The 27,557-nt window shown below is 48.3% G+C and overlaps 4 non-coding genes across 4 annotated transcripts; all 4 read left to right on the top strand.

The window, feature by feature from the left end:
• Nucleotides 1-6,898: 6,898 nt before the first annotated feature.
• On the top strand, nt 6,899-6,970 carry TRNAA-AGC (transfer RNA alanine (anticodon AGC)). The gene has a single exon. It is a non-coding gene; the product is annotated as a tRNA-Ala (tRNA).
• A 6,915-nt stretch (nt 6,971-13,885) lies between these two features.
• TRNAA-AGC (transfer RNA alanine (anticodon AGC)) lies at nt 13,886-13,957 on the top strand. Its single transcript has one exon. It is a non-coding gene; the product is annotated as a tRNA-Ala (tRNA).
• Nucleotides 13,958-18,702: 4,745 nt separating this feature from the next.
• TRNAA-CGC (transfer RNA alanine (anticodon CGC)) lies at nt 18,703-18,774 on the top strand. The gene has a single exon. It is a non-coding gene; the product is annotated as a tRNA-Ala (tRNA).
• Nucleotides 18,775-22,431: 3,657 nt separating this feature from the next.
• Nucleotides 22,432-22,503, top strand: TRNAA-AGC (transfer RNA alanine (anticodon AGC)). The gene has a single exon. It is a non-coding gene; the product is annotated as a tRNA-Ala (tRNA).
• Nucleotides 22,504-27,557: the final 5,054 nt, after the last annotated feature.

The following is a 27,557-nucleotide window of genomic DNA, read 5'->3' as shown; positions in this document are numbered from 1 at the left end:
GGGTCTCCCGCCGGCGTCTCCCGGGTCTCCGGTTTCTCCGCCGCGTCTCCCCTGCAGGTGGGCGCGGTGCCCCTGGTCGCCCAGGCCTTCAGTCACCATCTTCGGCGCGCCCACTGTGGGGGCCGGACCTGGGGACGCGACCCGCGGCAGGTGCGCGGCGGGGCGGAGGTGGGGGGGGGATGGCCCGAGGGGGCTCGGGCCCCTCGCTGTCCCTAGCACACGGCGCTGTAGAAACGCAGACACCACACCCCGTTCATTTCAGGCAGGGGGTGAGGGGACGAAAACGTGACCCCCTTCGGGCCTCAGTCTGGACACGGAACGGACCAGTAGGTGGACAGGAGGGACACACATGTCTTTAGTGTCAGTTTGGGGTCACCTGGGAGCCTTCACAGGGAGAGGAAGAAACCGCGAAACCTGAGTGTTTCTATGCCGGGTTGGACGAAAAGGGGGCGAGGTGGGGTGGGAGTAGGACAGGCAGAAGGCAGGAGGTCGGAGTGGCAAGTTGGGGAAACTCAGCCAGGCCCGCTTGTTCGGCTCCTTCCTGAGTCCCTCTGTCTCCTCAGGCGAGGGCGCTCCTCTCAGCACAGAGAAGGCGCCTCTCACTTGATGGGGTCTTTACCTGTTTGGAGGGTGGGGGTCAGAGTGACCTTCCTGCTTCTGCCATTTTCTCAAACTCCTTCAGCTGAAGATACCCAACATGCCAGGATGCCTCATTTTGGGGTAAGGCCCTGAACCCCATGGTGTGAAAGAGTTATAGTTCCTGTTCACCAAGCATTGTCACTCTAAAATATGTATTTCCGCAAGGGGTGGGGGCCCTCAGTCAGTTACTCTGGGAGCAGGGCCACAAGAAAATAATTTCCGCGACTCTCAAGATCTAACCACAGAACTCCAAACCGGTCCAGTGCTCTGCCAACTGAACTGCTTCAGTTACTAAGAACATCGTATGGACGCTTTGCGCAAGTAAGGTGATCTTTGTGTCGATGGGCTTCCGAGTGGGCTAGTCACGATCAGGGAAAGCTGGCCGAGCCCTGGGGAAGGCCGCATAGACCGAGAAGAATGAATGCATCCTTTGTTTTCATACGCCGAAGTAATAGTTGGGCCCATTTGCCACAAACCTCCCTGAAAAAAATCTTCACACGTTCTCTCTAAATCTACTGGACCCTAATTTCTGTCTCTCTTCCTTTCCCCTCCTTTGCCTCATTAACAAATTTCCTGTCCCCCATCCATAATTAGAAATCAACGTATTTGCAGGGCCTTGGTGTTTACACTCTACAGAGGGGGAAAAGGAGGAACGAAAAGGGGAAAAAAAGGGAAAACATTCCTACATAATAGTATTTACATCTATAGTATCTTTCTTTCTGTCTGATCCCAATTTGATAAGTCACATGGCTGCACAAATTTCCGGCTTTTTTTTGGCCATGACGTACCCATTAGTCCTTAGGTAGGCAGGGGAATGCTGCTTTCCACCAAAACAGAAACCTGGTTTCAAGTCAGAGCTTTAGTCTGAAGGGGTGATGGCGGGGGGCAGGTTGGGGACAGACTATAGCCCTGCCAGTTCTGTTATGGCCCAAATGGCAGAGACGAAGCCATCTGACACAATATTCTATGACCAAGGACGTGCTAGAATTCATGATTCTAGTAAAAATGTTTGGGTCAAAGAGTGAGAATACAGGCGGAAGGAATCTTACCACCCCTGGCAAACAAATTTACAAATTTGAAGGTGGACTGCAGATCCCAGCTGGAAATAAGTTTTGCAAGACAATTAGGTAGCACTCTTTGGAAACAGGTGGTCGCCGTCCAGAGGAGATAACATTACATTTCGGAAGTCTAAACTCTTCAGGGGATTCGTCTGGATTTTTATCTAGACATCATGACATACATCATCCCTTCCCCAATTTTGTATTTTTTATTTCCTTCTTCCTTCCATTATTCTTGTACTTGGTTAGACTAGACCGACCACAGTTTTCCTTAAATATGATGTTGGCTTTGGATGCATATGGATGATCTTGTTTCCATTAAGAAAACATTTGCTGTTTAGTTTCAGGATACAGTAGGAGCATAGAAGCAATCTTCTCCAACCTGCCTGGGATAGCTTTAGATTTCTGATTTTTTTTTTTTTTTCCTTTTTAGTCACCGTGCTGCACATCACATGCCAGGACTTACTGATCTTATAACTGGAAGTTTATATCTTTCTCTCCCTTCACCCATTTGGCTCCCGTTCTGGCAACTACTGATCTGTTCTCTGCATGTATGAGGTTTTTCATTTGTTTTGTTTTGTTTTAGATTCTACATGTAAATTAGGTCATACGGTATTTGTGTCGCTGTGTCTGACTTACTCTACTTAGCATAATGCCCTCGAGGTCCATCCATGTTGTCACAATGGCAGGATTTTATTCTCTCTTTATGGCTGAGCAATACTGCATTCTGTGTGTGTGTGTGTGTGTGTGTGTGTGTATCACATTTTCTTTATCCATTCATCCACTGATGGACACATAGGTTTTTTTCCATATCTTGTATTATTGTAAATATTGCTGCAGTAAACATAGGGGGCGCAGATATCTTTTCTATTAGTGTTTGTGCTTTCTTGGACACATACCCAGAAGTGCAATTGCTGGATCACAGGGTAGTTCTATTTTTAATATTTTGAGGAACCTCCATACTGCTTTCCAGAGTAGCTGCACTAATGTGGGTTTTGAATTTTTCCAAATTCCTTTTGTTACCTATTGAGATCATGTCATTTTTTTCTCCTTCAAGCTATTAATTCATCTTAGTAATTGTTTTTTTTTCCCCCTGATGATAAATCATTCTTGTGTTCCTGGAAAAATAATTTGTTTGGGTCAACATGGTGTTTGTGTTAACATGCCTGTATTTTATTCATAATTTTTGCAACAATACACATGAATGAGATTGGTCTTTGATTTCCTTTTCATTCAGCTTTGGAAAGTTTTGGAGTAAGGGTTACCCTAGCTACCGTAAATGAATTGAAAACCTTACTTTTTTTTCTTACATTTTTTTTAGTACACTGCAAAAAAGCTTAAACGGTATTAGAAGTGTGCATAACATTGTTCCAAAGCCTGCCCTCGTTTTAGGTGACCACACTGCTTTTCCTTCACCAGCTCCTCAAGGATTTCTGAAAACTGTTAGTATGTCCTGAATATGTTTGGGGTTTTGTGCAGGATATGGAGCTGTCTGAGGCTCCTGCCAGAATGAGCTGGGGATATTTAGGATCAGCTCAGTTTCCCTGAAAACACGCAATTTCAAACTTATTTTCTTTCTGGGTTACAGAATTTGTCCAATAAGAAATTGTTTCATGTTGGACTACCTCAGCTTTGAGAAAGTCCATCTCTAGCAGGAAAAGAAAGTCACAACTGAGGTCAGGATGCTGACATTCAAATTGGCCTCGGGACCTTATCTTGCTAAGCAGTGCTGGGCACCAGGAAGGGGTGTGGTCCTAATACTGTCTTCTCTAACACAGTCTAACAATTAGTGTATCTCGGCCACAAATAACTCTTAACAGCAGGCTAGGTTAGAAGGCAAAGGTGTTGTGAGCAGGACTGGAGCTTGTAGAGGGAAGCCCCAGCCGGGTCCGAGCCCAACACCTTAGCCATGTGGTCATCACAGCATCCGATGTCTCAATTCCTTATGTATCTATATCAATCATAACATTTTGCTTCAACATCACGATGTTTTAGGTAAACAGGTGTGATTTTTAAAATTCATTGGCAGGGGCAGATCCATGTGTTATGAGACCTAAAGCTCATATATAATATCAGGGATCACCTTTAAGAAAAAAAAAATTTGTACTCAAAATGATGAATACAAAGTCAACGGTGAAAGTAAATATTTATTTAGAATAAGAGCATAAACAGAAACAGATTACAAACTTTAAAAAACTGATGGATTCCACAATCACAGAGTTAGCTTACTGATATACCTCTATAATATGTTTCTCCTACATTGCTTCGCTGCATTATTTTTATTACCTTTCATATAACAACAATTGTGTCATATTATTTTCTATAGGTGGAAGTAGATAACTCAGCCTTTCCTCTAACATGGTTGGATTATTTTGTAAGACATAATTTGGAAAAGGATGTTTTCAGCCTCACAACTGATTGTTAGCAAGGCCAAGCATACTTATTTGTTGAATTGTTGTTCACATTGGGAAGTCCCTGAAGCTTTTTCACAATGAACTGCCCTTCCCACTCTCCCACGAAGCATGGGAAGAGAGGGAAGTCCTTGGTGAGTTAGGGCTGAGGTACCAGAAGCTCCCAGGAGCCTGTCAGCCAAGACCTCCAACTCTTGCTGCTTCGAGATCATGGCTCATCCTGGCTTTTCTGGTGTTTGAAAAATGGTTAAAGAAGACGAGTTAGGTGATACAAACAAACTTCAGTGCTTCATGAAGTGGACAGTCTCCTTTCAGAGAACTGCAAAATGGGGTTAAAGGTGGAGGAAGCTTTTATAACATAAAGAATAAAGAACAAGGAAGAGAAAACAAAACATTTCTGATTGGCTGGGGCCGCATGGACCTTGTCTGGAGAGAGAAGGCCCAGTTGACTGGGCGCTGGGGAGTGGCAGACTGGATACTCTGCGGTTCTGGTCAAGCAGATCATTCACAGGGACACGGAAGTTACCTATGTTTTGCAGACGTTTACAGATGTGCCTCGCCCCCAGCCCCCCACCAGCAGGAGTGGCTCCAACATGGGCCTGGAAAGCTATTTCAACAAGTGTTTATGTAAGAAGGAAATAATAGAGAAGTTACTTGGAAGAATTCCAGGATGACCTGAATCCTCTCAGTACCTTCAATATTTGCTGATAGTTGTAGAGATGCAGAAAAAGAGTCCAAATAAATAAAATCAGGAATAAAAATACCTGTGGGGGGATGGGCTAAATGGGCAAGGGGCATTAAGAAGGACACTTGTTGGGATGAGCACTGGGTATTACATGTAGGGGATGAATCACTGGGTTCTACTCCTGAAATCAGAATTGCACTACATGCTAACTAACTTGGATGTAAATTAAAAAAAATAAATAAATAAATGTTTAAAAAGAACTAAAAATACCTAATTATCTGGACAGGGATTGGTAAGAATTCCCTTCTCTCTTCCCTTAACATGGAGCTGGAGTAATGGAGGCACAGGTATGGGTAATCATTTCAGCCTAGTTTCCTCCTTCCAGCCTTTGCAAGGACCTTTCCATGAGCAACGTCTACGTGGGGTTGGCTGAGGAAATTTCTCTTACAGTAAAACAAAAAGACACAGAAATGGAAAGCGAATAAATTCAGAGATGATTCCAGGTAGTTCAACAGCCAACTAATAGGAATTCTAAACAAGAGAAGAAAGGGAATGAGAAAAAAGAAGAAAAGAAGAAGGAAGAACAAAAGGGAGAAAATTATCAAAGAAATATTTTTTTCTTTGGACAGAATTCTTTTTCTTTTGATGTGGACAAAGACGCCCACATCAGTCAAGCTATGTGTGTGTGTTTCTAAGTGCACGCTATCTTCTCAAGCCCACCAAGACTCTAATTCCTGTCCATTCACTCTCCTTGTCAAAAGGTCCCATCCTTCCCATCCCTCGCCTCTGCTGGTTTAGGCCTTGAACACTGCTCCGCCCAACAACCGCCGGACAACCTCCTTCTGTAGAGCAGGCCAGAGCAGGGTTGAACGGCAACCGTGGCTCTCCCTCGTCCCCCAGTTCTGCTGTTCGGATTTGTTGTTAGCCGGCAGGTGCGAGTACCCCGGGCCAGCCATAAGTGTAGAGTCTCCAGCGCCAAGCCCGATTTCGTAGCTTTACGCCTGGAGGAGAAAGATAATTTGCATGTCCACGGATAGAACCTGAATCTCGGCTCCTGCAATAAAATATGCTTAGATGCTTACATTCAGAAACTTCGTGTTTTGTTTTGTTTTGTTTTGTTTCCTGAGAACCCTGTAAAGCATACGCACTTATCTACACTTGTCTCTCCTCATCCTCTGCCCCAGGTCCCCAGCTCAACACGCTGAAGACACGCGAGCTCCCGGGGTCGGTATTCCCCGCTGCCCCAGCGGCCCGGGCCGAGGCAGGTGCACCCCCACCCCAGGACCCACGTCGCGGCAGCGCAGACACACGGTTGGCTTCCCTGCCTCGCTCGGGAAAGACGCCCACGTGTGGTGACCGAGCAAGCAAGTGCAGGGGAGGGGGGGAGGAGCCGTTCTCCGGAAGCGCAGACTTAGGGGACTTGGAGGAGAAGCAAATTCACCAAACATAGGGACAGGCACGCTCGGCGAACACGTTCGCCCGGCTGTGCAGAGACGTCTTTCTTACCAAGAGTGGCAGCGCTCTTCGCGGTAGGGGCCCCCGTCCAAACCCTTCGTGCAGCTCGTGACCGGGAAGGTCAAGAGCCCCCCCGAGTCGGCAGCGCCTCGAGTGTCCCCAGCGGGAAATAATCCACCCGCCGGGCGGCGCACCAGGACCCACAGGGCGGGAGCGTGCACACCGCCGGTCCAAGGGCCGATTCAGGGAGCCGGGTTTGCAGACCGAGCCCCCTGGACGCGCCGGCCCCGCGCTCCTCGCAGTCGGTGCGGCTCGGGCCCGACAGGGCGCTGAGCTCCGCCCGCTCTGCCCGCGTCCCCGGCGCATCTCCGGGCCCCTCGGGTCGTGGGGGTCCTGGTCCCCTCATTGCTCCTCCCCCTCGGCCCTCGGCCGCCTCTCCGGACACACGGCTCCTCCCAGACCTCCGCCTGGGCGCGCAGTGAGGTCCCGCACGGGACCGCGGTGCGGCCCGGGTTCTCCTCCCAGCGCGTCCTCGGGGCGGTCTGGTACTGGGCCCGTGCACCCGCCTCGGCGCCGCGAAGGGTTGCGAGCCGCCACCGAAACCCGCAGCGAACATTCATAGGCGCATTTCCGGGCCTCTCTGTGTGCGAGGGGGTGTAGCTCAGTGGTAGAGCGCGTGCTTAGCATGCACGAGGCCCCGGGTTCAATCCCCGGCACCTCCACTTTTGAAGACGCAGGTTTTGCCCCAACAGCTCTCCGGCCGCCTCACCATTTATTAAAACGTGTCTGCGCCTCTCTCTCGTCTCTTTGTTTTCTTGCAGTCCTCCGAACTCCCGTGAAAAACAACGAGAACCACCCGACCCCACTCTGCTTGCGGTGCGCGCGCATCTCTGCTCCGGGACTGGGCGTGGCCGAGTCCGCAGCCACCTGCTGGCGGGTTCTCCACCCGAGAACCACCGCAGCAGCGACGACCCGGCGCACCTGCAGCGGCTTCGCCTCGCGGTACCGTCGGAGAGCAAGACGCACGGAGGCGCAGCGCACTGGACCCTGTCCTTCGATGCCCTCCTTCGCGGAGCTGCTGGGGCGGGGCGGACGAAATTGTGCATTCCCAGCACCCTCCTCCAGTCGCAGCCCTCCTTCCTCCTTCCGCCCTCTCCTCCCATCCCCTCTCTCTGCTGTTACACCTTTAAAGTCGTTCCTGACTTTGAAGAAACTTCTCAAGTATCACGTAAACTTATCATCTAGACAGAAATTCTTTATTGTGTTAAATAAACTCTATCCTTCTTATCTGACTGACTTGAAGAAGCACCTGCTTGGCTAATACTCATAGATGAGTTAAGAGGGGAATCAGAAAATAAAGAGACAGCCCCATCCCCTTTCTTAGCACCCCCGGTTCCATCCCACATTTTGAAGGGCTTTGTACATTCAACGTGTGAACACCTCAGCACACACTTCCAAGCTACAAACACTCCACTTGGCAAAGAGCCAGTCCAGGGCCACCTCCTAGGCCTAGAAGCATGCATGCTAAGGGCATGGTCTGCCCTCAGAAGGATGGCCTCCGAAAGCGGGGGGTGGGTGGGTGACGTCTGTTCAGGCCCTGGAAGAGGGGAGGGTCTGGGCTGTTTTGATAGAGAATTCTGGGAGCCCCCATACATAGAGTGTGGACCCAATATCCACAGGAAGAGACATGGCCAGGAAGGGCCCCAGGACATAATCATCTCTTGCCCATGGTTAAACATGAAACCGAGTGGATGCCCCAGAGTTTAAGGGGATATTTGTGTTTAATCAGACTTTTCCAATGTAGGTCTAAGGTTAACGTTACAAGCTATCTTTTCCAAATTAACCAGTTTCCTGACTCATGTATGTGTGTGTCCTGTAGCATCTCTTTTGAAAATACGACTTGTACCTGAACCACAGAACCGTGTGCTTAACATTAGATTGTGATAATACCTGCAAGATTAGAAGGTTATGTAGGGGACGCAAAAGATTTCCTCAACCCTCTCAGGGTCCCTGGCTGGGTCTGAACATTAGAAAGACAAAGGCAGATTAACAGGAGAAAAACATACAAATTTACTTAACATAAGTTTTACATGACACCGTGACACGAGAGCCTTCCTAAGGAAAGGATGACCCAAGGAAACAGATGTGAGTATGTTTGGGTTGGGTTGGGTGCACAGTGGTCACCCGTGGAGGGATGTGATAGGTTAAGGAGGCTGAGGTAATCTGGCAAATTGGGGGAAACTTAGCAAGGTTGTTTTTCAGGGGCGTCCCTTTGTCTTTGGAAATAAGGATGCTTCTTTCAGTCACAGGGCGGGCATCTGTCACAGGTCACCTTTTATGACCTGTTTCAGGGAAGAAGGGCAATAGAGGGAGGCCAGAGTGACCTTTTGCTGTTTTCTCAGATCCCTTCAGCTTAAAATATGTAGTATGCCGAAGTGCCATATGTTGGAGTAGCATGTCCTGAACTCCATCGGTAATAGGATAGAATTTGTCAGGGAAGAAATAATCTAAACTTTATAGAGTTCTCCAGCGATGTTATACAGTAAAAGTTTGTGAGGATTTTGTGGCATAGGTTGTATTACCTTAGGACTGTTAAATCAATTAAACAGAGAGGCCAGTAGACGAGGGGGCTCTAATGCCTGCTTAAGCAGATTAAAACTAAGCCTGTATATGCTCGAACGTTCAGAAATAGAAACAATAAGGACAATAAATCACAAACAGCCAACGAGGCTTTAAGCTCTAGCCAGTCGAATGACTTCCTTTCTTGTCTTCTGCTCTGTGTTTATACCTGCTGTCAGAGGGGCATGTCTAACCACCACAAGCTTGCCCCTAGCAGATCCGAGTTGATTTTTGCTCAAATAAACTAAAAAATTTTCATATGCCTCAGTTTATCTTTTAATAGGTAGAATTTTAGGGTAAAGAAAGCTCTTCTGAAAATGTTGATTTAAAAAAAAACCATGAATTTCATTTGTACTGCTTTCTTAGGCTGGAGAATGAGGACAATGAAATGTACGTTTTAATGGGAGAAACTTAAGATTCATCAGAGCTTTAGCATTGTTGTTGTTTGGGGAAGGAGCTTATGATAAATAGACATAGAAAAGATTCGGCCACCCAAGGAGCTTCTTGGGTGTACTTTTCTAAAAATAAAGTGAAGAGCTTGGAGGAATCTGTCCTTGACCTTGTGAGCACTTTCAGGTAATGTGCACATCCACGTTCTGGAGAATGGCGTGGGCACCACCAAATGGCCATCTTGGGAACATCAGAGTCCTTTGCTGTGCATGAGAGTTCTCAGATGGCAATAGCTTTCTTTAATGGTAGATTGTGGTTTTTGATTATGTCCTTCTGGATTCTCAAAATCACATCAAGAAACCGTTTTTACAATGTGGATAGTAGTTTTCTTTTTTTTTTAACGTTTATTTATTTTTGAGACAGAGAGAGACAGAGCATGAACGGGGGAGGGTCAGAGAGAGAGGGAGACACAGAATCGGACGCAGGCTCCAGGCTCTGAGCTGTCAGCCCAGAGCCCGACGCGGGGCTCGAACTCATGGACCGTGAGATCATGACCTGAGCCGAAGTTGGAAGCTTACCGACTGAGCCACCCAGGGGCCCCTGGATAGTAGTTTTCTAGGGCATTTCCTCTAGCTTCAAAAGTCTAACTCCCCAATATGCTTCAACAATCATAATTGAGCTTTTTTTCAGATGTGCATTTTCCTCTAATAAATCATTAACATTCTCCAATTTTTAATTAAGTTTCCCAAGACAGTTAAAAATGTCTGTGTTTCTATAGTGGCGAGCATAGCATAATGTACAGAGTTGTCGAATTATTTGTTGTGCACCTGAAACTAACATAACAGTGTGTGCAAACCATACATCAACTTAAAAAAACATATGTTTCCATATCATAGCATTTCAAAATCACAGTCTGAAGTCACATGTACTGTCAGGATAGATGTGAACTCTTAAACCTTTAGCAGGTTAGAACACTAGTCCAGCCATCTGGGTGGATGTTGGGCAAAGGGGTAGGTAGCTTCTTTTACCCAGGTTGAAAAAGTTACAGCACATCCAACACAAAGTACACCTTGAATCTTTAAGGATATGAATCACAGTTGTGCAGGGGGGCTATCAGCACACGGCAGTCAGGACATATCCCCCTTTCTCTGCCTGACAAAGAGATCAATGAGGCTCCTTAGTAGACTCCTATTAGATAATTCTGGTCACCTCAGTCTCCTTCACCAGCTTGTAAATACACTCATGCCTGACCTCACTAGACCTTTCGCCTCTGAAAAGCTTTGGCCGTCAGCACCGTCGACAGCCCCCTTGGCATGGGTCCTAATAGGATTCTATGTCAGAACTTCCACTTTTGTATATTCTTGCTCATACGATCCACGTTTTCGTAGCTTACAGACACTGGTGAATCAGAGGAAGGTTTTTCTCTCAGTGCGTCCCTCCCCCTCTCCTCTGAACTGCGTGTAGGTCTAAGCTTTCCCCTGGGACAGCCACCAAGTACACTGTCCTCGCCATGGAGCCCCGGGGCTGCAGCCAGAGGACAACTGAGGAGACCAGCAAATGCACCAGCGGGAGAGCAACAATTAGCTTTCCCCTAACGTGGGACTCAAGCTCACCACCCCGAGACCAAGAGTCTTCTGCCCCACCAACTGAACCCTGTGCAGCAAGGCGGTTCCTCGTCTCCTTTGAACCATGCCTCAGGCCACAAGCCTAGAGGACCAGCTGGGATTTAAATCAGAATCTGCTCGTAGTGGTTTACAGGAAAATTGAAAGGCAACAGAACTCTCGTCATCTGTGATTTTTTTTTTTTGACTTTTTGGTTAAAACAGCTGCATAGAACCAAGTAAACTATATAGAATCAACGATTTGCTCTTTCTCAAACTATTTCACCCTCTACTCTCGTTCCTGATTTTCAGTAAATGCCCAGAGAAACAGGCCCCGGATTTCTGTCCTCCGTATTATCAAAGTCTTACTTGTTCCATATCACGACTTCATTTCTCATAACTCCAGAGTCCCCTACAGCCAAGAGAGTCAAAGTAAAGCAGAATGGGAGGGGCGCTTTAGAATACAGGAGGATTGTGACACCAAACAATGGGACAAGAAATATTATGCTGAGAAGTGTCTGTCAATTCTTATTTTACTGAGTGCTTTTAGTAGATTTGTATTAGTTTTTTTCTTAAAGCTTATTTACTTTTGAGAGAGAGAGAGCGAGAGCCAGAGCATGGGTTGGGGAGGGGCTGATAGGGAGACAGAGACACAGAAGCCAAAGCAGGCTCCAGGCTCGAGCTGTCAGTACAGAGCCTGACACGGGACTTGAACCCACGTGCTGTGAGATCATGACCTGAGCCAAAGTCAGACACTTAACCAACTGAGCCACCCAGGCACCCTGTTTGTATTAGTTTATTAGAGCTGCTGTAACAAATTACCAGAAACTTGGTAGCTTAAAACAACAGGAATTGATTCTCTCACAGTTATCTAGGCTGGAGGTACAAAATCAGGTGTCAGCTGGGTTGTGCTTCCTCTGAGTCTCCTTCTTTGCCTCATCTTCCTTTCCGGCAGCTCCCGTACCCCTCCACTTCCGACCTCTGCCTGCATCGTGGCACGGCCTCCTTTTCTCTGTGTGTGTCTGTCTCTGACATGTTTTCCTCTTCCAGAAGGACATGAGTCAGCGGATTTAGGGCTCCTCATATTTCAATACGATCTCCTCCTTGCTAAATGCATCTACAAAGACGCTATTTCTAAATAAGGTCACATTTTCGGGTTCCAAATGGACACGAACTTTTGGAGGACACCATTCAATCCAGTAAAATATTAAACATACGTTGTCTTTTGTCAAATGCTTTTTCTGAACCTATAGAGATACTCATGTATGTTTTTCCCTCCTTTTCTCTATCAACATGATGGTCTGTATTAATGTTGTTAAAGAGAAGCCAAAGCTGATTAGTAGCTATAACAGCAGGAAAAACAGACTTTATTCAGGAATATCGTAATAGGGGGGAAGAGGCCTCAGTACAGAACTATCAATTCCAAATACAGTGTTTGGCAAGTGGGAATTTCTAGCCAAGAGTGGGGTGGGGGTTCATCAGTGGTTAGGAAGTTCCCAAGAGGAAACATCAGGGGTAAGGAGGGATTGTGGCTGAATGGTCCTAACAGGATTCTTGCCGGAAGTGGGCCACGGTGACCCTACGTCACCTGGGGGATGGCGGAGGATAAGGGGCCCAATCAGACATGGAAGGTGATCGGATACGGAGGATGGGGGACAGCTAGCTAACCCAACTAAGGACTCTCACAGAAACTGGACAACACAGAGATGAAAATCAAAGACCCAAAGCCAAAGCCTAGTTGAAAAGGAGAGCAGGGGGCCCTGCACAGACTTGTGTGGAGAAGGGAATCTTTGCCGGTATCTTTCTTAATAATGAGTGCTCTGTGCATTTCTGGAATAGCCCCCAGTTGGACATCCTGCATTATGTGAAATAGGCTTCTAGTTTTAATTTTTGGTGCAAACTGAAAAAAGTGGTTAATAGTATACTCACTTTATGCACCGAATAGGAAGCTTTTCTTCTTTTTCTATGCTTTGAATAATCTAAGTAGCATCATGACTTTCTGATATTTTTAACAGTTTGGTAGAATTTGCTTGTGAATGTGTTTTTGCCTGATGCCCTTTTGGGGGGCGTGCCTGTTCAACTGCTTTCTCTGTTTTTCTAGAGTAATAGCCTGCTTGCCTCCCGTCTGTACAAGGATTGACTTGGATATGATATTTACAAAATCCACTTCATCTAAGCTTTTAAATCATTTGCTGAACTGTGCTACGATGCTTCTCACGATTTAAAAGCCCTCTTGTTACCATGGGGACTTGGCTGCGGTCCTGATTTTCTCTTTTCTTAATTAGGTTAGCTGGAAGCTTGACTCTTCTGTTGCCTTTTCAAATATCTAGGTTCTTTATTAGTTCCACTTTTTAAAACTCGTTATTTTCTGCATTCGTCTTTATCAGCGCTCCCTTCTTTTAGTTTATTCCGAGTCTTCTGGTTTATCACGCTGTTCGTCTTCTAACGTCTTGAGCCGAGACTTGGGTGGCTTTTTCACTGTTGCCAGCGTCCTTCTAGCCTCTAATTGGAGAGTCCGGACAACCACACTGTCTCTACCCAAAGAGCCACGTCCGCACCGTCAGCCTCGCAGGTGCACTCCTGGGGCTGGAGGGAGGGGCGCGGCGCCTGCCGCCCGGGCGGGGGGTGGTGGTGAGGCGGGGGAGGGCGGCAGGTGCACCGCCCGCGCGGTCTCCCGGGAGGACCGGCCCCGGGGCGGCGTCTGCGCGCCCCCCGCCTTTTGCACCTGTCCTCCTCGGTCGCCTCCCTGAGCACGACTTCCGGCAGCCGGGAGAGCGGGAAAACGAGAGCGCGGAGGCCCGAGAGAACGCGTTCGCCGCGGCCTCGCGGGGCGGATCCGGGGCTCCCACGGGCTCCGGCCCGCAGCGCGCTTCGCTCGTCTCCCCGCGGAGCGAGCCTCCGTCCCGGCTGCGAGGTTGCGGAGCCGCCGCATCAGGCGCCGCGGACCCGGCCCAGGGAGCCTCCGGGAACCCGTCGCCGGCGCCTGCGCTGCCCTTGAATAGCCTCCCGGGAGAACGCCTTCCCTGCGGGGGTGTAGCTCAGTGGTAGAGCGCGTGCTTAGCATGCACGAGGCCCCGGGTTCAATCCCCGGCACCTCCACTTTTGCTCCGGGTCCCGCCTCACCGATACGGTGGGCGCGGGGCCCCGCCCCCATTTTGCAGCTGTATTAACCGCGCGGGAAAGGAGAGGCGAAGACGGAGAAGCCGACTGGGGGAAGGGCGCGGGCTCTCACACGGTCTTCCTAGCTCTCCTGCTTCCGGCCGCAGTGGCCGCGCCCACAGCCCTCGGCGCGGGTGCAGCGCCGCCCGCAGGCGTCCGCGCAGGGTCCCCGCGCCCCAACACGGGTGCCAGCCGAGCTCCGTCTGCACCCCTAGCGACCAGGCCCGAGGCAGGTGCGCCCCCATCAGTGCGGTCCTCTCACCAACCGTGGTGGCCCCTGCGAGCTGATGAGAAACGCACAGACCCGCTCAACCACGACCTGGATCCCCAACCCGATTCCTTTGGGAAGCGCCGGGTTGGGTGATTTGGGAAGCTTTGGGAAGCGCCGGGTTGGGTGCTGGGACGTGGCTCAGGAGGGTATACATTTTAAGTGCATGCCTGTATTCTAATCTTTTCCCAATTTCCTATTCCAATGTAGGAGATACAATTGCAAAAATGTACTTCTATTGTCGAACCATTTGTGCGGCCTGATAATGGACCTTGTTCTCTCCCATGGTAATATAATATTAATATTTTCTGAATCAACATACATAATTGAATTCGAGGTGAAGTTTCTTTTTCCTTTTAATAAACATTTGCAAGTTTTGCAATCAACACTGTGCTAACTTCCAATATGTACTGGGAACTTTGTGTCTGTCTTTGTGCTCTGCAACATTTAAAATAGCATAGTATCTTGTAATCATTTCCACACTCAGAGCTGCCTCGTCCTCATCAAATCTTTAAGAGCTTTGGTATTAATACCAAAATTAATAATTTGGCTAATACCAAAGTCCCCTTTCGTGATAGATTTTGAAGATCCCTAACCCTTAGCTACCACAATGGAAGTGTGGGCTGATGGACTGCTCAGGTATTGGGAATCCTGGTTCCCCGAACAAACATAATGTCAAAAGTTTCCCTGTGAAGTGACGAGGAGATTTTTTCTTTTTCTTTTTCATTACTTTATTTTTTGCGATTAGGGAATTTTCAAAGGAGAAATAACTTCCAAGGACAATTCTTTCTCAAGTTAAGATGTCTTGGCTTTGGGATTTACATCTCCATAAAAGATTCCGAAGTAGTGCTCAGGAGCCAGACTTTCTTGAAGCGAACGATCGTTCTCTTTCTGTTCTGCTGTCATGTTTTCCCTCCTCTTGTTTTCAAGGTACAATTTTACAGTGTCTTTCTGCCACTTGTACCCACCATGTCAGGAGACTATGGGAATTAAAGAAGTCACAAAAAGAAACAAGACAAAACATGAGAAAGAATATCTTGAATTATCACGACTGCCTTTCTGTATTATATTAGGGCTCAGCCCAAATGTGGGGGCGGGGGGAAGGGGGAGAAAAAAGGAAAAGGGAAAATAATGCAACCATAGACTTCTCCATGGAAACCCACCTCTGTGATTTAAAGGAGAAGAGAATATCTTCTCGAGTGCACATGGAACATTCTCCAAGATAGATCATATACTGGGTCACAAAACAGCCCTTCATAAGTTTACAAGAATTGAAATTATACCATGCATACTTTCAGACCACAATGCTATGAAGCTTGAAATCAACCACAGGAAAAAGTCTGGAAAACCTCCAAAAGCGTGGAGGTTAAAGAACACCCTACTAACGAATGAGTGGGTCAACCAGGCAATTAGAGAAGAAATCAAAAAATATATGGAAACAAACGAAAATGAAAATACAACAATCCAAACGCTTTGGGATGCAGCGAAGGCAGTCCTGAGAGGAAAATACATTGCAATCCAGGCCTATCTCAAGAAACAAGAAAAATCCCAAATACAAAATCTAACAGCACACCTAAAGGAAATAGAAGCAGAACAGCAAAGGCAGCCTAAACCCAGCAGAAGAAGAGAAATAATAAAGATCAGAGCAGAAATAAACAATATAGAATCTAAAAAAACTGTAGAGCAGATCAACGAAACCAAGAGTTGGTTTTTTGAAAAAATAAACAAAATTGACAAACCTCTAGCCAGGCTTCTCAAAAAGAAAAGGGAGATGACCCAAATAGATAAAATCATGAATGAAAATGGAATTATGACAACCAATCCCTCAGAGATACAAACAATTATCAGGGAATACTATGAAAAATTATATGCCAACAAATTGGACAACCTGGAAGAAATGGACAAATTCCTGAACACCCACACTCTTCCAAAACTCAATCAGGAGGAAATAGAAAGCTTGAACAGACCCATAACCAGCGAAGAAATTGAATCGGTTATCAAAAATCTCCCAACAAATGAGAGTCCAGGACCAGATGGCTTCCCAGGGGAGTTCTACCAGACGTTTAAAGCAGAGATAATACCTATCCTTCTCAAGCTATTCCAAGAAATAGAAAGGGAAGGAAAACTTCCAGACTCATTCTATGAAGCCAGTATTACTTTGATTCCTAAACCAGACAGAGACCCAGTAAAGGAGAAGAGAATATAGTGAAAAGGTCAAGAGCTTAGTATGAGAACGCTTTAGAAAATATTGGATGGAAAAAATTTTAAATTATAAAAATAAATAAAATAAAAAGAAAACATTATAAAAATAAAACAATAAAAACAAATAACGTGCTGCCTGAGCTGTCTGAGGTACTTCTTTGAGAGCAAGTTGTGTCTAACTTTGACTCAGAATAAGACTGACTCATTTTAAAGTACACTGTAGATGAATTTTGGAAGTTCAACCATGTTTTATTTGGGTGTTCTCTCTCAACAAACTTATCTTTTGTTTAGCTTTCTCAGGGAGAAATTACAGATTCAGAAACTCTTAGAGGAAAGGCGATGTGGCCATGTGTGGGACCATCTGTGAATGTTCAGGAGGCAGCAGTTGGGTAGGACCATGGGCTGCACAGGAATGTGGGAGCAGACATGATCCCTTAGGCCATGTAGACACTCTAACTGAAAAGGCAGTGCTTTATTTTTTTCACAGGCACATTTAATTGGAGAAAAAGGATGAGTTAATCATTTACTACCTAGTGTAGAAAGTTTCTTCACATTCAGTCAAGGTAGGAGACTTATTAGAGCAGTATAACTAATCTTCCCTGTCCATGTTAACAAGGTGAGACATTGTAAACACACACGATCCTCAGTGTGGATTGGAATTCTGGAGCACAAAAGCTCCCCACATAAAAATCCCACTCCTGCTGGCCTGCCACCTTTTTAAAAATGGCACCCAACCAGTTACAATGTTTCCACCTGTCCTAGATGCACTGGAAATAGGCTTCATGTGTCTTCAGGGTCTGAGTTCTACTTTATGAGATAAATGGTTATTTCACTAGAAGAATCATGTTTGAAACTCATCCTACTACCTCCCCCGGAATAGATATTTTCAATCATGCGGTGGATGGAGAGTCTGAATGTTGTCAAAGAACATTCATTAACAATTATGCTGTTCAGTGTACCTTGGGGCAAACAGAAAAAAGAACCCCGGCCTCTTTGTGAATCACTTGTAGTACTCCTGCCGATATGTAGGTTTCTCCAGGAGCGATTTAAGGGATAATTACTGGATGATCCTGGCAGTTTTCACAATTGTGTTTCCACACCATCGAACAGCCTAGATAATATTCCAGCCATCCTCTTACACTCACACACACACACATACACATGCACATACAACCAACCACGTACCAGAGCTTGCAGAGTTCGGTGGGGGGCACTTCTCAAGCACTCGAGTCCAGTGAAACCTGCCACTTGTGTTTCCTTCTGTCTATTCTAGCAGCCCCATGAACCAGCCAAGAGAGAAATTCTGCCAAACCAATAATGTCCTTTCAATTTCAAGAGGCTCAGTGACACACTTACTTAAAAAGATGTAAAACGAAGAAGAGAGAATACCAACTAGGAGCCTGGTGCCAGGAAATGAGTCTTTCTGGGTCTCCCATGGAAGTTTCAAGGCCGCAGGGCTAACCAGTGTGAATTGTAGGGTTCAGGGTCAGTCTGGGAAGAAGTCTCCCCCTCAGAATCCCGCCCCCAGAACCATCAGTAAACGAGGTCCTGAGTCCACATCTCCCAGGACACTCAGCTCTCGTTCTGCTATTATACTTGTTCTGCTCACGCCCACCCACCCCCACAGTCAGGTCTGGGCACTGGGCGGGCGGGGTTCGCCGTGCTGCACCCCCAGGCCGACCTTAGAGACGGATCCCTTACCTTCCACGTGCCCCGAACCACACCCACCCCTTCCTCTCCACGCCCCACCCCCCATTCTCCGGAAGATCAAGGCCCACAAATCTCTGGGTTGAAAGACGGGTCCCTTCGCGCGTCTCCGTCTGGGTCTCGCTCTGTAAACCCAGTAGGTCCCTATCGCTGTGCGGCCACCGAAAGCGTTATTACCCTGGACGCCCCCTCCGGCCTGCTCAGTTGCCCTCAGGCTGTGATAAATCCGACTCTGAAACTCCAAAAGGCCTGTGGTATGGATTCCCACCCGGGGTTCCCCAAGAAAAGCATGCCCTGCCCTGCCCTTCCCCGTGGAGCGGACAGCAAACAGCAAGACGTGTTCAAACCAGGGAAGAGCCGGCCAGTTTTCTGACAAGCGCTTCCAATATTCTGTGCCCCCTTTCGAGCTCTGTGTGCTGAAAGGCTAGTCCCTCCGCCCCCCCCCGTCCCCCCACACCTGCGGCTCCTCCACCCCATGCAGACAGGTGCGGGGGACCCGCGGCGGCCGGGGGGTGTAGCTCAGTGGGAGAGCGCGTGTTTCGCATGCACGAGGCCCCGGGTTCGACCCCCGGCACCTCCAGCCGCCGCCCCCCCCCCCATCCTTAGGAGGTGCAGGTTGCACTATCCTACCTTCTGCTTCTTTACTCCCTGGCAGAATGCCCACCAGAAAACCAACACGTGACCCAAGACGTTGATTTTTACTCTGTTTAGACCCCACGAGAAGAGGCGCGCAGTCGGTTCCCTCCGGCAGGTGTAACGCGTCACTGCGCACGCACGGGCTGAACGCACAGGTGTGCGGCCCGGGGCGCATCCGGCTGTGGCAGCGGCCCCGCTGCTCGCCCTGCGGCCGCATCTCCCCACCCCTGCCCCCAGGTCCCGCTGGCCTCCCCCCTCCGCCTCCCTCCTGTAAGGACCCCTGTGATCGGCGGGGCCTACCGCACAATCCAGGGCACGTTCCGCGTTTCAAGACGCTTCTGTCCTCACACCCGCAAAGACTTTGCTTCCCTCCGCGGGGACGACGCCTGGGCTCGCCGGGAGCCGCTGTTCCGCCTACGACCCCTCCGCTCGACACAAGAAGCCTGCCCCCATAGTAAGTAACAAAGTTGTCAGTTCGCCCCTACTCCCACCACTGTTGAGAGCAGGGCAAACGGAAAAAGGAGAAGCAAACCAGAGGCCTGAGGCAAAGGAGTTCCTTTGTTTGTGTGAAGTTTTTAGGAGGAACCGCAAGTCTTCTCTCCGACTCCTCCACTTCTGTTCTGTCTCCATCACCCGAAGTTTGACGCGGGTGCTAAGTGGGTGCCCGCTGCCGTCACAGGACAGCACAAAGAGGCCAGAGTCCTGCCAAACATTAAAAAGAAAAAAACCAAAAACTCTGCTTTAAATGACTCAGTAGCCTGCATGGGCCCGACCGCTGGCTCAAACCGTCCGATTTCCCTCCCTCCAATCAGTCCCTTCTTTTAAAATCCCTGCTTACGGACAGCTGGGTGGCCTCGTTGGTTAAATGCTCGACCTTTGACTTGGGCTCAGGTCATGATCTCACGGTTCATGGGTTCAGGCCCCGCATCAGACAGCACGGAGCCTGCTTGGGGTTTTCTCCCTCTCTCTGCCCCTCCCCCACTCGCTCTGTTTCTCTCAAAATCAGTAAAATAGAAAATAATAAAGTAAAATCTCTACATAAAAGTATACCCAGAAATGTCAGTCAACACCCACCGTGCTACTATGAAGAGGTGGCAGAAAAAACCTTTTTGTTTGTGTCAAAATCATTAGTCACAACAAGAACACATAGTTGGCAGGTGTCTAAGGCATTCTCGCTGCTGCGAAAGGGCAGCCGTTTCTTCTACTGCTTCTTGTCCAGACTTCTACTCTGCGTTTTCCAGGCACTGCTCAAAGTTTCTAGTCCACCGATGGCCCCACCAAAGGGCTGTTATGGTTTCAGTCCCAAACTACCCGCTCCCATCACTGCCGCTGAATAATAGAGGGAGGAGTGTTGGGTCTCACAGCCTCACACTCTCTTCCCAGCCAGGCAGGCCCTGCTCGCTTCCCAGCTCTGGAGAAAGAAATTCATCCCTTTCAGATGTCCTTAGATGAGTAAGTCACAAGCAAGGAGAGTGAAAGCGAAACAGAGCAAAACACCTGCTAAATTCTAACATTCTAAGTTGGCAAATTCACAGCTTTGTCTCTGCTTAGCAGTCTTTTCAATACGATGGGAACCGCCTGAGAAGCACGTACTGTCCAAATGTTGGGATCATTTCAGAGCACCGTGTTGCCTCTCCCTCAACAACCAATAAATCCCTATCTATCTATCTATCTATCTATCTATCTATCTATCTATCTTTCTACCTACCTATAATGTATCTATCTATCTATCTATCTATCATCTATCTATCCTATTGAGAGACAAAGGGAGAAAGAGACTATTCTTTTCTAAACTATTTCAAAACCATTTTTGGATACTGTGTCTTTTTATCCACAATCCTTTTATTGTAAACCTCCGTCATAATCTTTTTATTATACACTTCAGCATGTATTTCTTAAGAGCAAGGACATTTCCTTACCACAGCACAAATTTTGAAGTCAGGAAATTTAACACTGGTTAAATAGTATTGTCTAATATGCAGTCTTATTAGCTTTAATTTTGCTAATAAATTCCTTTATAGAAATTTCTGTCCCAAAATTGGGTCCATTACAGCATCATGTATGAATTTACCCTTTAGTCTTTTTTAAATCTGGAATGGTTTCTCACACTTCTTGTTTTTCATGAGATCAACATGTTCCCCAGTTAATGTTGTGATTAGACTAGATTTGGGTTGTGAATATTTGGGGGGAATGTCACAGGAATGATGTCTCTCTGCATCACACCAGGCTTATTAGTCATGTTTGCTTTGATCACTTTGTTAAGGTTGTGTTTACCAGGTTTCTTCCCCTTAAGATGATCATTCCCCCCCTTATAATTAATAAACCTGTAAGGAAATACTGAGACTATATAAATATTCTGATCATCATCAAAATTTTACCTATGCTTTTAACTGACTTATGAATTTTGCCTGACTCTATTATTGTTCTGATGGTGGCAAAGTGGTAATTTTCTAACCTTGTTATTACTTCTATTATTAGTTCACACCCTACTGTAAGGAAAACTTTCCCTTCTTCCACATTGATTTAAGTATCCAAGAATTATAATCACTTGTCATTATTCATGCTGGAAGTGTCTCTGATTTGACCAGATCCTTTTGAACTGCCCCCTTCATTTTTAAGCACCTACATTATAGCACAGAAAGATATCTCAGGTTCATCTTGTACTTTCCCTGGTCCAGTCCTAGAGTCAGTGATTTCTAAAAGTATATGGTTCCTTTGAGTGGGGAATGGTATTTAAAAAACAAGATAGTGGGCTAGCATTGCTTTTTGTTACAGAAGTATCATGTCTTCTAGGCCCTGTTAGCAGACAGATCTGAGGGGAAATGACAGATTTATATACAGTTTCATACTGATGGCTCTAATTCCTGTCCAGAGTCAACAGGACTATGCCTTCCTTTCTTCCTTCTCTAACGAGAGAGCCTTGATTTCCAACACCAAATATGTATTCACTTTTCCAATCACACAAATTCACATACACAAATAAAAATAAATAAAATTCACACAAAAATATCACAATTGCTATACTCTTACACACTACAAAAAATAATAATGATAACCCTGCTACATAAAGGTTAAGATTCGCTTTTTCTGTCTTTACAATTAAAACAAAATACTGTGTAAAACATTTACTTGGATCTGTTCTTCCTCTATGTGGTTATGCTATGTTCAATTTGTTTCTGTTTGTATTCAGCTTTAGAGTCTTTGAACACACACTTGAGAGAGTTTAATTTTTTTTTTTTTTTTTTTTACTATATAAGGCATTGATGTATCCAAGAGTCAAAGGACGCCGAAAGTAATACTGGGAAACCCCGCAAGAGAACGTCGTGTCCCAGGATGCACCCAGGTGGTGGACCGGAAGAGCCTGCGCGGGCAGTGGGATCCCAGGGGGAGTGGACTCTGGGAAGGACTGCTCATGAGCTGACCGTGAACAAGGAACTGAAACGCCTTTTTTCCGGGGCAGCCGAGCCTCAGAGGGGATGTGGTGTGTGGAGTATAGAAAGGACGGAACTAAACATAAAGGCTTGGATGATTAACCCTGAGACTCAGGCAACTGTGGTTATAGTAGGGTCATGAAAGGGCTTCAGGGCCTAAGTAAAAGTGAGGGGGTGTAGCTCAGTGGTAGAGCGCGTGCTTAGCATGCACGAGGTCCTGGGTTCAATCCCCAGCACCTCCAGTTTTGTTCCACCCGTACTTCTAACCTCTACCGCTGCTCCAAATATCTCCGTGAAACTCAACTTGCTGCCGCCGCTCATTTTTAACCCCTTTGGGAAGCAGGGAGGTGGCCGAGCTCATTCACTGAGGTTATTTGTTGTTGATTCTGATCACCAGCACCTGGGCCCCATCAATGCGCTACAGGAGCCAGAGGGTAGTGTTGTCAGGTGAGCCTGGGAGACCCCAGGCCCTGCGCCCTGACCCAGCCATGGAAAAGATGTCGCATTCAAGGGGAGACACCACAGTAGATGAGGGGTACGAGCAGGAATGTTTATTGAGGTGAGTACAGTCTTGAGATGTGAGAGCGTGTGAGCCCAAGGGGTCGGGGTTTCTGTTACTACCAGTTGTTAACAAGGGGGTGGAGAACCCACTAGTTGGGGCGGGGATTCTTAGAAGTAGGGTTTGGGGGCTCCCTTCCTTATTTGACCAGGGCCTTTCTGTCCTGGCTCTGCCACCTGTGATGGGGCTTCTCTGGAGTGAGGCCGGACAGGCCTCTGACCCTCCCCACGGCTAGCCATGGCCTCCTCCAGGCTGGCCTCCAGGCTTCTTAGGGCCTAAATAACCTCGTCTAACAACAGCAGTCCTTCCAACTGCACGGCGTCTGGTTGTGGGACCTGGAAGCACTCGGCATGGGGTCTGTGAGGCCCAAGGGAAGAGCCATGTGGGTCTGGATCAGAGTTAAGCACTCACGCTGTCCTGTGGGATTACAGTCCTACCTCCTCCCCAACCCGGATGACTTATACAAGCCAAGTCTACACGGCCTGGAAACTTGCACGCAAACCTTCCTAGGTTCACGGCCAGCGGTTGATGGCTGATGTGCAGGTGGCCACCGCTTCTGTCAGAGACTCTCACACTCTGGGGCTTAGTGACAGAAAAGCCGTTAAACTGCAAAGGATGATAAGTGTGGACACGACAGTGGTCCCCTGTGCTGAAATCGGGGCGCCCCGGGGCGTTTCCGTCTGAAAAGGCAGACACCGAGGTCCTGGGGCCAGGACCAGTCAGGGGACGCTCAGTTCTTTGTTCCCCCAGAAGTTAGGAGCTCTTCTCCCCACCGCAACACCATACATCTTTTTCGGCCTCAATCTCCTGAGTCTCCAGGGCCACCCTCTGTCTCTGGAACTTTCCAGAGTTCCGGATTCTGATGTCAAGGCGCCTCAACAGAAGCCCACAGGAGGACACGCCATCCCGTCTTAGAAAATCAGTTACCGGGGGCGCCTGGGTGGCTCAGTCGGTTGAGCGTCCAACTTCGGCTCAGGTCATGATCTCGCGGTCCGTGAGTTCGAGCCCCGCGTCGGGCTCTGTGCTGACAGCTCGGAGCCTGGAGCCTGTTTCAGATTCTGTGTCTCCCTCTCTCTTTGACCCTCCCCCGTTCATGCTCTGTCCCTCCCTCTCTCAAAAATAAAAAAATTAAAAAAAAAAAAAAAGAAAATCAGTCACCGAAGGGAAAAGCAGTCGAGGTTCCAAGCATCCAGAGAGCAGAAAAGCATCCTCCTTCTCCCTCTAGAGAAGCCAAGAGACCAGGGATCTTCCAGAAAACTCCCTCACCTTTTCCTACCTGTCTACGCGGGGTGGTCACCCACCTTCAGCTGACTCACCCGCACTGCCCGCGTGCTGGCCCGAGGACGGGGTGGCGGCCGCGAGCATCAGCCCTGTTGGGGCCCCGGGCTCCCCAAGGCCGAGCCCCGCTCTTGGGACGCCTGCTGAGGCAAGGGCCGGGTGCGAGAAGGAAAGGAGCGCGTCGCAAATGCCAGAAGCCTTTCTTCAGGAGAAAGCCGGGTTCCAATACGCTTCTGAGAGTTGGAAATCAGCGGGCCAACAAACGAGAACATTCTTACCTTCTGCACGTCAGGCAAAACCTTACAAAGCACCACGCTTGCAGCGTCTTGGCCGTGCCGATCCCAGGCGCGCGGCGGGACCTGCCCCCACCGCGTCCACGGACTCTCGGACTCCCCGCAGCTCCCGAACCGCGACCACACGTCGGCCTCGCGCGGCCTCAGAGCGCGCAACCTGTGCGGCCAGAGGCCCAAGGAGAGGTGAGGCTCCGAAGCCACCAAGGTCCGAGGCAAAATGGGCCCCATCCCCTCTGGGACAAGCCCGCGTCCCTTGAGAGAGAAGGCGCGCCTCTGCGGCCTCACACCGGCAGGAAGCTGCGGAGAGATGCGGGCGTCCACTAGCCGCTGCACCTGCCCGCAGACGCTGTTCCTTCCCAGGATGCTTTTCCTTGCGCTCCTCCCCTTCGGCCCTGCCCAGCGCCCGGCCCCTCCCTGCCTCAACCCTCCGCGTCCCTACCCGCCCGCTTCAGTCTCTGTGCCGACTCCCGTCCACATCCCTTTGTACTTTTCTTCCTTCCCTGTGCTCCCAGTTCAGGCCGAGCCCGGGCCTGGTTGGGGCGACGTGCGGGGCTGCGGGTAAACCCTGAGTAGGTAATGTTTTCTGTGCTGGGAAGAAGCAATCGGTAAAAGGACCAAAATAGTTGGGGAGATTATCATCCCAAACCTTACATCCAAATTTTACGCTCCTACCAACTCTTGGCTAAAGGCAAAAAAAAAAAAAAAAAGCCTGGACGTGGAGACTGGCGTTTGAGGACCCATGCAGACACGTAGGGTTTTATTGAAATTCACTCCTTCACTGTATTTCCTGGTTCCAGAGAAAACTGTTCCCGAAATTCTGAAAACCACGGAGATTGTTGACAGGAGTGCGGGTCCTGGCTCTGTGAGTTGTTGCGGGAGCTTCTAGTGCTCACAGAGGGCAGCAGCCCGGAGCCCGCAGGTTGAAAAGCACTGGGGAGACAGGAGGTAATGGAGGCAAGGAGGTTCGCAAGGACATCTTTCCTTCTTTCTTCTTCTCTTGTTACATAAATCGAGGCTTAATTATAAAGTAAGATGCATAAACCTTAATGAACGAGCTTGATGGGCTGCGACTATGCAGACGTCCCGGTAACCAGCACCCCCCGGTAACCAGCACCCCCGGTAACCAGCACCCCGATAACCAGCACTCTGGTAACCAGCACCCCCGGTAACCAACACCCCAGTAACCAGCACCCCCCGGTAACCAGCACCCCCGGTAACCAGCACCGCGGTAACCAGCACCACAGTAACCAGCACCCCGGCAAAGACCCAAGACTCTTAGGCTCCCAGAGCTTCCCCCTCTTACCACGATCCGCTCTGCTTTCTGACCTCCACCACCAGAGATGTGTTTTTCTCCTGTTCTGAAACAGAAATAGAATCATATGATATGTACTCATTTGAGTATTTCGCTCCAGTTTTAAAACAATTAGATTCATCCATAGTGATGGTCGTGGAAGTTTTCGTTGCCCCCTAGGCGTTGCTTCGGATGGAAACTGTACATCACGAGATAACACCACAAGGCATTGATTCCCTTCACTGCTGGAGCACATTTGGAGGGCGCCGGGTGTTGGCTGAACGTCTAACGTGGGCACAAGCACTCCTGTCCATGTTCATGTCGTTCTAGTGTAGGTGAAAAATTGTCCCTTTTCCCCTTCTGGATTCTTTGCTGGTCCAGTAATTAACGAAAGACTTCTAAGATAATCAGGAATGCTTCTAAATTCTCCATTTGTACTCTTAATTCAAGTTCTTCTCTCAGTTTCTCAAATAACTGGGTTTATGCTAATGTTCTGTGATTTAAAACAGGTGTGGGACATGTGAGTCGTGCACTGACAGAAAATGACAGAAAAATGTAGTTTTAGCGTTCATGAGCAAACGCAACAGCACTTAACAACATAAATTAATGTAAGACAAATTACAGGGGAAAAACAAATTTAATTCTTTATATGTGAGAGCCCCATAGAAACATGAAACTCGAAGGAGTGACAAGACAAAGGGGTTTGGGCTTGGGGTAGTAAACGGTGGACAAGTAACGAGGTTCATTTATCTGACTTTCTCTGCCCTAAATCCCCTGTCTCTGGTGCTGAGATGCTTTGTGCCCTCTTGGTACAGGGGACACTCATCTGCTTTCAGGGACCAAGGAGAATCAGAGTGTCCTCACACCAGCTGTTTCTCAAGTCCCTTTAGTTCAAAGTAATCAAGAGGCCAACGTGACAGATTTCGGGGTGGCAGTTCTGCACCCCTCCACAAGGGAAATACTCATGCATTTCTCTTGGGCACAACAGGCACAGGTGTGGTCTCGGGGCCACAGGTCATATGCATATTTAGTTCCAGCCAATATTTCTGGGGGCGCCTGGCTGGCTCAGTTTGATCTCAGGGTTGTGACCTTGGGCCCCACTTTGGCTGTAGAGATTAGAAATAAAATCTTCAAAAGATTTTTTTCAGTTTCCCAGCGCAGGTGTGCGGGTGGCTGGAAAGCCTGGTCAGGGGTGCCTGAGACTTGCAGCTGCTTCGCACCCTCAGCAGAACCTCAGAGGGTAGTTCACTGGTTTTAAATTTGAATCTCCCTGCTAGCAAAAGACGTTGAGCACCTTTTAAATCGCCTACTGGCTATATGGGGATCCTCTTTGGTGACGTGCGTCTTAGTTTGCTCTTTCTTTTCGAGATTTGAGTCTTTTTCTTAGCGTTTTGGAGAAGTGCTTCACATGTGCCAGGTAAGTATTGAAATGCCTTCTGAGACTGTGGCTCATCTCTTCCTAACGCGGAGAGGGCTTGACAAACTTTCGAGGAAGGGGAAAGAAGAAACGAAGGGGAGAGAGGTTGAGGACACAGGAGAGAGTTCCATCCGGAGATCTCTGTGGTTTTTCCGTGCAGGAAAAGTGCCCTGGGCCTTTGGCGGGGCGGGGGCCTTGGGAGGGACTGATGGGGAGAGTGGTCCTCGAGCAGAAGCGCCGTTATCTGGCCTGCCTTCCTCTTACACTTCTAGCACGGGGTCCCGTCCAGAGGTTTAGGGCACGGCGGCGTGTGACACGGTGGATTTTCTGTCCTTGAAGACTCCTCAGAAACGCGGCTCATGTTTCCGGAGGGTGAGGGCATTTCTGCGGTGAGAGGTGTGGCTCAGGGGGGCTTCGCCCTTTCCTAGTGAGCGGGTTCGTACCCGCGCTCTCGCGTC

This window comes from Lynx rufus, unplaced genomic scaffold (genome assembly GCF_022079265.1).
Source record: "Lynx rufus isolate CCGP_SWC_20201006 ecotype Redwood Valley unplaced genomic scaffold, mLynRuf1.p SCAF_6, whole genome shotgun sequence".
Lineage (NCBI taxonomy): Eukaryota > Metazoa > Chordata > Mammalia > Carnivora > Felidae > Lynx > Lynx rufus.
The sequence above is the reverse complement of the archived record's forward strand: the minus strand, read 5'-3'. Positions and strand labels throughout refer to the sequence as shown.